The sequence below is a fragment of the Rhinolophus ferrumequinum genome, unplaced genomic scaffold (genome assembly GCF_004115265.2).
Source record: "Rhinolophus ferrumequinum isolate MPI-CBG mRhiFer1 unplaced genomic scaffold, mRhiFer1_v1.p scaffold_56_arrow_ctg1, whole genome shotgun sequence".
In the NCBI taxonomy this organism is placed as follows: Eukaryota; Metazoa; Chordata; class Mammalia; order Chiroptera; family Rhinolophidae; genus Rhinolophus; species Rhinolophus ferrumequinum.
In genome coordinates this window covers 228,376-237,144 of record NW_022680421.1, presented here as the reverse complement: position 1 = coordinate 237,144, position 8,769 = coordinate 228,376, and the positions used below count along the sequence as shown (strand labels likewise).

Here is an 8,769-nt window from a genome sequence, read left to right as displayed (position 1 = left end):
TGCCTTTGTGTGACTTACTGAGTTTACCACAGTGTCCTCAAGATCCACTTATGATGTTGCAAATGGCAGCATTTCCTTCTTTTTATGGCTGAATAGTATTCCATTACACATACTTTATTCATTCACTTGTTGATGGACACTTAGATTACATCTATGTCTCGGCTATGGTACATAAAGCTTCAGTAAACATGGGAGCACAGATAACTCTGCGACATGGTGACTTTGTTTCATTTAGATAAATACCCAGAGGTGGGATTGCTGGATAGTTTTATTTTTAATATTTTGAGGAACCTGCATACTGTTTTCTGTAGTAGCTGCACCCATTTATTTACCAACAATAGGATATAAGAATTCCCTTTCCTGCACATCTCTGCCACCATTTATTATCTCTTTTTTGTTGTTGATAGTACAGATTTTTTACTTTTTTGTGATTATGCTATTTTGTTTTCCGGGTTTCACTTTTAGAGGTTCTTTTACAATCTAGACAGTATCACACTATCAGATATATAATTTGCAATTATTTTCTACCATTCAATAAGTTCCTTTTCATGATGTCCATTATGTCTTTTTTACATTTTACCCCATTAATTAAATGGAGTTTCCCTTAGCAGAAGAGTTTTATGTGTGTGTGAATTTGCTTTACATTGTATGTGAGTTTGCTGCATTCACTGGACACAGCAGTAATTTAATGCAGATCTGAGTGAACAGTTTGTGCTTGGGTCTGTCCCTGTGTGTGTGAGTCCATTCGTGTGTGTGGGGGGGAGGGGGCGGGAAATTGCAGGGTAATAATATTTTCATTTGTATCTGTCACCAGTCCATCTTTTGATAACAAACAGTTTTATTTGAGAAACTCTCCTTGTTACGTGCAATTTCCTCACTTCAAAGAAAGCAATTTATTCGAAGCAATTCCTTCTTCATCATAAATTCAGCGTGTAACCAAATGTAGGTCCATATACTCTTCCCAGGATTCTGAAACGTGGATTGACCCGAGGATATAAGGAACTTAGTTGTCACCCGGTCATTCTGTGAGAGGCAGTGACATGAGTCCAGGGCTTATCAGGTGTGACCCTGACTGACACTGCAGCCCTTTGCAGGCTTCCTCCAGGCTCTTCCTGACACTGAGCGCACTGTGCCTGTGCAGTATTCTAATAGCACTGTCACTCAGGCACGTTTCGTGCTCTTGGCCCCGAAACCTGGAGCAATAGACCCCACACGAACCACACGTGTTTAATCACGACAGAACTGTGGGTTCAGAGCAACATTACAGGACAGGGAGTGACCACAGTTATGGAAAATCATGGAGCTCAGAACGGCCAGCACGGAGGAGCATACAGAGCACTGGATGCCCTAGAATGTCGGGGTCACGGGGGAGAAGAGGGGAGGCCGACGTGAGGTCACTGAGCCCACAGAGGTGACTGTGCCCCCTGACGAGGTCCATGTCAGGACCACCCTGTGGGATGCACACGCAGTGGGAACACGCCCATGAGCTGCACTTGTTCACACAGTAAGTGTGAGTGATGTGTCCACTGACCCTCCGTCTCCTAACCACAGGGAAGCTCGGACACGACAGCGGGCTCAGCCTCCTGCTCTGCCCAGGCTCACACCTCAGCCCTGGAGGCAGGAGGAGCACCGTCCGGCCAGTTCTCCACTCCCCCTCCTCTAGGACAGGACCCCCAGGGCGAGGGTCCCTGGAGGGGCGTCCACGCAGAGGACACTGTCCGTGGGAAGAGGGGTGTCCCAGCGCAGACTCCATCCACACACTGGGCTCTTCTGAGGACTTGTCTCCTGACACCCAGTCCTGAGTCGGGTCCCCATGGAGAGCAGACGTGGAGCCCACACCCAGGGCTCGCTTCTCCTGCAGGACAGACTCGCTCCCCTACTGCACAGACCTGAGTCCCCCATAGGGGTCAGCACCATGTGACACCATGCAAATCTCCTCATCCCTCTCCGTGGATTGAAAAGCCGAGCCCTGGCCTGGGGCAGTGACTGTGCCCCACCATGGACACGCTCTGCTCCACTCTCCTGTTGCTGACCGTCCCTTCCTGTGAGTGCTCCGGTCAGGGCCTCAGGGATGGAGGGACTCCAGTTCTCATCCAGAAGTAGCTTCACCTTTCTCGTGCTTTCTCCACAGGGGTTCTGTCCCAGGTCACCCTGCAGGAGTCGGGTCCTGCGCTGGTGAGACCCACCCAGACCCTTAGTCTGACCTGCTCCTTCTCGGGGTTCTCACTGAGCACTAGTGGTATGGGTGTGGGCTGGGTCCGTCAGCCCCCGGGAGGCCCTGGAGTGGCTCGCAGACATTTGGTGGGATGATGGTAAGTATTACAGCCCATCTCTGAAGAGCCGGCTCTCGATCTCCAAGGACACTTCCAGAAACCAGGTGGTCCTAACAATGACCAGCATGGACCCTGCAGACACAGCCACGTATGTCTGTGCACGGAGACTGCATGGGGGAAGGGAGGGGTCACAGGGAAGTGAGCTGACCACGGGAGAGCCCTTGAGGAGGTCACAGCCAACCCAGGGGACCACCTCACAGGTGATTTATCCTAAGGATACATAATGTCACACACGCACGAGCAGTCTCACCTGAGTCAGCTGACAACAGTGTTGCCTCTTCCTCCCACAGACATGGGTTCTCCAAGGGACGCCCACTGCAGGTGCTGTGAGTGGGTGTGGGGACAGAGCCTCAAATAGCAGTTTCCAGGCTCTCGGCCTCACATAGAAAGGTGCTGGCTCAGGTAGTAAATGGCCATCAACTGTGATTGCATGGCCATCAGCTGTGGATAGTTGGCCGTCAGCTGTAACCATTGAGCTATTGGCCTCTAATATAACTGCTGTGGCTACGCTAGCAGAAAATGGGGGCTAGCAAGAAGATGGGGGCTGAGCCTGCAAGCGGCACAGTGAGGGGTGAGAATTGTGTTGCTCCTGGTTCCTGTGTCCCCATCCCAGCTGCCAGTGAGAGTATAGTGGTATGACTCCCCTACTTATGGCTCCGTGGGTGTTCCTTTTTGCCTCACCATATCCTGCGTTCTTATGTGGGGAGCGGGAGCAGACACCCCGCGTGACTCCCTGCACGACCAATGGTGCAGCGAAAAGGGTCTCCCGCACGACAGTGGGCAATAGTGTGATTGGGCCTTGTATCTGACAATCTGTGGGACAAAATTGGTCCATCTCATGGGTCCTCTGCACAGGTCCCATGGGCTGTGAAAAAAGCAGAGCCAGGGTGTAGGTTCTTCCCAAGTCTGTGTGCCTGTCACATTTCCTGGGGTTTTATTTACAAGAGAAGTCACACACCCCAGGCCTAGGATCAGAGTGGGGGACGGCCCATTGTCATGCAGGGTGTCCTGCGGGGTCTCTGGTCCCGCTCCTTTGTCATGCGGTGTAGCCTCCTAGGCCTCTGCTCCCGCTCCCCACAGAAAAACTCAGGATATGGCGAGGCCAAAAGGGAACACCCACGGAGCCATAGGTAGGGGAGTCACACCACTATAGTCTCACTGGAGGCTGGATTCACACGACGTGCGACTTGCTGTCCACTTTCTGCCAACCGACCGACTCTCTCCTCGACTTCCCTCCCTAACGCAGCCGCGGCACTTATATTAGTGGCCAATGGCTCAAGGGCCACAGCTGATGGCCATCTACTACCCGAGCCAGAACCTTTCCCCGTGAGGCCGAGAGCCTGGAAACTGCTCTCTGGGGCTCTGACCCCACACCCACGTACTAAGTACAGGGGACTAGGACACTTTGTGGTCCATTCCTCCTAAAATCATTCCCTCTGTGTGTGTCTATTTTATTGACGAGCAGAGGTGAGTGGGCTGTGAGACAATCCAGGAATTTCCAGATGTCACCTTCAAGGAGAGGAATCTTAAGGAGATAAGAGCCTCCCTCCCCACCCCCAAAGTTCCCGAGAGCTTCTGGACTCAGGACAGTGTCTGTGCATCTGGAAGCCGCAGGGAAGGGGCTCCTGGGTGTTTTAAAAAACACTTTCTTAACATCTCCCTGCAGAGTCGTTGGGGTTTAGTTATATCAATTCATTATTTCATACATGATGTTAAAAACTTAGAGTGTCCCCGAGGGAGCATTGTGAGGACAGGCACAGACATTTAACACTGGACAAGAGACGCTAGAGGTCACGCCCTGTGAGCCCATAGCGGACCCTCCCCTGCAGGGTGCAGATTGGGCAGCAGGGGGCGCCCAGGACCCACCAGCAGGGGCTGCAGCCCCAGGAGCAGGTGTTGAGGGGAAAGGATGGGGCTTCCTCTGAGGGCCTGGGGCTTCCGTCCTCTTTCTAGAAACCTCTAAAGCAAGATTCGGGCAAAGACGCTGAAGTGTCTGTAAATATCTCATTAGCAGTAAAATCTAATTGAAATTGAAGTTTCTAAGAATACGGTATGTCTTAATAAAAGCTAACAATTGGCACCCCAATGAGCTTTAGTTAAAAAAAAAACTGGATGAAAAGGATGAATTTCCCAGTTTGAAATTTTCAGAATTTGAAGACACACACTGACCATAGGATGAGACATTCAGATCAAAGCCCAGAACAGGCTCAGGTGGTCTCCCTGTCGTTCAAAGGTGGATTCTCAGTGAGGATCATGTCCTGGGGGAGGGGTTGCCCTCAGTGGGAGGGGCTCTGTCTGCACAGATTCAGGGACCTGTCGGGGGACACATATCCTCCATCAGGGATTAGGACTTGGACCCTCAGACGACCACTGATCATGTTCCCTGTGTCATCGATCTTCTCTCAGGTGGGCCCAGTCTTCAGCTATGAGACCCTCTGCTCATGAATATGCAAATGAGCTGAGGTGGGCGGGGTTAAATACGGACATGTCTGTGTCCTGAGAGCATCGCCCCACAGCCACACTCTGCCCTACAGACGTCCTGACAGCACAGCTCTCACCATGGACTGGAGCTGGACAGTCCTCTTTCTGGTGGCAGTGGCGACAGGTAAGGGGCTCCCCAGCCCCTGGCTGGTGAGGGGACCTGGGCCAGTCACGGGGGATCCACCCACTCCTGTCTCCTCCGCACAGGTGTCCACTCCGAGGTCCAGCTGGTTCAGCCTGGGGCTGAGGTGAGGAAGCCTGGGGCCTCAGTGAAGGTGTCCTGCAAGGCTTCCGGATACACCTTCACCAGCTACTGGATGCAATGGGTGCGACAGGCCCCAGGACAAGCGCTTGAATGGATAGGGGAAATTAACCCTAGCAGTGGTAGCACAAACTACGCACAGAAGTTCCAGGGCAGAGTCACCATCACCGCAGACACGTCCACCAGCACAGCCTACATGGAGCTGAGCAGTCTGAGACCTGAGGACACGGCCGTGTATTACTGTGCGAGGGACACAGTGAGACGACCCACATCCTGAGAGTGTCAGAAACCCTGAGGAGAGGGCAGCTGTGCGGGGCTGAGGAGACGACAGGGACAGCTAGGTACAGCCTGTCTTTGACTTAGGGTTATGGATAGAGAGACAAAGGGACTGCTTTCATTAATTATTTTTGCAATATTTTCAGTTCTGCGTTGGCAAACCAACCCCTAGGAGGAGAGAAAATAATGCAACTTTCTGTAGTGTTTACTTATTTTCATTGTGTATATATGACCACGATGGTGGATTGGAACATGACATCCCTGAACTGAGTCCTCAAAAGATGCCAGAATCTTCTCCTTGGAGCAGGAGCAGGCGGCTCCCTCTCTGTGGTCAGAGAAGATAAACTGCATCACACTCTAAGGGTCATGTTAGGAAGCAGAATGGAGGACAGAGAACACAGAAGCCCTGAACTATGTCCCCGCCCCTAACAGTCATGAGAATGCAGGCATCCACAGTCGTGTGTGGACGTGTAGGACCTGCACGTTGGTGTCTCTGGAAACTGTCCCAAAACATCGCAACATAGGTTTGAAAGGCAGACTTATCCTCTTACTGTCCAGGAAAAGAGCTAAAGTGGGTCTAAATCACAGCGTCCCCAGGGCTGTGCGTCTCCCAGAGGCTGCAGGGGCTCGTTCCACCATCAGAGCTGCATCCCTTGCATTTGGGGCTCATGGCAGGTCCCTACATGTCCCATCCATCCCTGTGTGGCTTTTGTCCCTGGAGCAGAGTCTCCCCCACCTTGCTGTTCCAAGGATAGTGTGTGGGCATCAGTGTCCATGCAAGAGGTCAAGTCAGTCTCTCCATCTTAAGATTTTTTTTGTCACCCCAATATATTAAAAAAAAAAAAGAAAAAAATTTTTTAATGTATTATATTTTCAAAATTCCTTCCATTTCTTGGGATAAAGACCTTGATACCTTAGGAGCCCACCCTTGGATCAAGGACAGGCCCTTACACAGGGAAGATTTATTTCATTCATTTGAGGACACAATGGAGGGTCCATATACCCTTCTTACTCTGCCTGCTTTTCACGTAACTCGTTTGAAAGTTATACTCCATTGTGGGGTATCCACAGTCGGTGGTATTGGGCAGCTGACTCGGGAGCAGCTTCAATAACCGAGTCTCATGGGCAGGTGGATGAGCCAGCAAACACCTGGTGAGCTGGCAGGAACCTGGGCCCAGAAGGTGGTGCTACAGTCACTTAGTCTCCTTGGGAGGTTTGGACGTGCCACCTGTGGACTCAGACCACAGAGTTTGATGGCAATACAGTCCTGATATGTCACCAGGAACGTAGTGTCTTATCTGCTTCCAGTGCTCAGGGGACATTTTTCTCCTGTGTCTCCTTCTGGATAAGTACAGTCCTTTAGCTTGTGTAGAACACCCTGGGCCTGAGAGACTCAGCAGCAGAAGAGGCCGAGTGATGTCTGTGTTGTCATGGACACCACACCCTGTCTGTCACAAGTGTTGGTCCACAGTCCACCAGATGTCACATCAGCAGGAACACAGCCTGGTGCTTTTGCACTATTAAGGTGTGGACATAACCAGCAATCACATTGGTTAGTTAATGTCACCAGCGTTTGGTAAACTCGCATAAGAGGGAGTTTGGTGTCTGCACGACCTGTTGAAAAAGACAGTGAATAAGAGCAGACACAGGTTGAAAAGGAGCTCACAGTGGAAACACAAAGATGAAGGGGGATAGAAAGAGACAAGCACTCCCCAGGCAGCCTTACAGTCAATGACTAATAAGTGCAGGAATGTTAATTCATAAGAGAACTGTTTCCTACATTTTCACAGAGTGTCCATGACGGTTATTTTAAGGAAGAAGTGACAGCCAAGTCTCCCGACCTGTGACCTGGGGAAAGCTGTCTTCTTCTCCTGTGGGGCCTGGCCAGTGGCCCTGGCAGTGCCAGGTTTCAGGTCACCTGCAGGGACAGCCTCCAGTCACCTTGGGGTGATGCCCTGGGTCTGTTTAGAAGTGCAGTTAGCACTTCATAGCATCCGATCGTTCATTAAGCTCCTATAATGCTCACTCTACCCAAGAATGGAAGGGTGACAGGTACCAGCAGACCCTGGTTCCCTGCAGATTATTTCAAGAGGAATCAATGCATGTCCCCTCAGTATCAGTCATGTTTGCTTTTGTTCTGTTTGTCAAAGCTGGTCACACACCCAGGCCTATTGTGAGCTACAGAGATGAAAGGCAGATTTGGAGTTGCTAGCACGAAAATTAGTGTGTGAGTGTTGTGTGTGTTGTGTGTGAGTGTTTGTGTGAGTGTGAGTGTGAGTGTGAGCCACTGAAGACCAGATTTGGAGCGGGCTTTCAGCCCCGTGAGTCTGCACCTGCACTTACCTTCAACCAGAGGAACCTAAAGGAGATGAGAGGCCCCCAAAGCCCCCTGAGCTTGTGGACTCACGACTGTGTTGTTGCGTCTCCCAGGCCTAGGGTGAAGGGGCTCCCTGGTGGTTTCATAAAGACCTTGCATGGGGACAATGTACAGTGTCATAGGGTTTAGTGACGCCAAAGCACGGTTTCCCAGTACGATGTCAAAGCTCATGGAGTCCCTGAGGGAGCTTGTGAGTCAGGGCACAGACATGTAACACTGGCCTAGAGACGCTGGAGGTCATGCCCTGTGAACCCTGAAAGGACCCTCCCCTGCAGGGTGCAAACTGGGCTGCAGGGGGCGCTCAGGACCCACCAAATAAGAGCTGCAGCCCCAGAGTAGTTGGGAAGTGGGAAGGGGAGGGGCTTCCTCGGAGGGCCTGGGGCTTCCTACCTGTTCATATAAAAGAAAATATTTTAAAACAAGGTTTGTGCAAGTACTGCTGAAGTGTCTGTAAATATCCTTTTCTATTGGGAGAATTTACCAAACATAATGGGCAATAAATTCAAATTTAAAATGAGTTTCCATGATTCAAGGCAAACATTGAGGTCTGGGACTGACGGTGATGGCAGGTGAGGGCAGGTGTCCTCCTCCTCAGTCTCCTGGTGGAGACCCAGTGGGCTGTTTGCACAGGGCAGGGACGTGGTGTGGGGATGCTGCAGGCTGGGGAGGACACACCAGGCCGTTGTCAGAATTGGCATCGACTTTGAAATACAATCAGGGATCTAACTTATAATATAGACAGATTGGGGATTCTGGTGGACTGTCAGTCAGTATGTTTCAGCAAGGATAATCTGGAGTTATTTTATTTTTCTTCTTCGAGGAACATGCATGTGGACATTTCACTACATACAATGTGGCTGACAATATACACTTACATCTTCCCCCTGCTATGTCCACACACCAGTAGATTTAGTATCATTCACTCAATTATATATTGATATTGGCACTTGTCCACATGTCATCAAAACTGAGCAGTTCCAAATATACCTTCCTGGATTCACTAAGAGTTAAACGTCTTCGTTCTCCCACTGTGAAGTCAC

At 50.8% G+C, this 8,769-nt stretch overlaps 1 pseudogene; it reads left to right on the top strand.

The window, feature by feature from the left end:
* Positions 1-1,998: 1,998 nt before the first annotated feature.
* On the top strand, positions 1,999-7,793 carry LOC117020023 (immunoglobulin heavy variable 2-5-like; annotated as a pseudogene).
* The last annotated feature ends 976 nt before the right edge of the window (positions 7,794-8,769 follow it).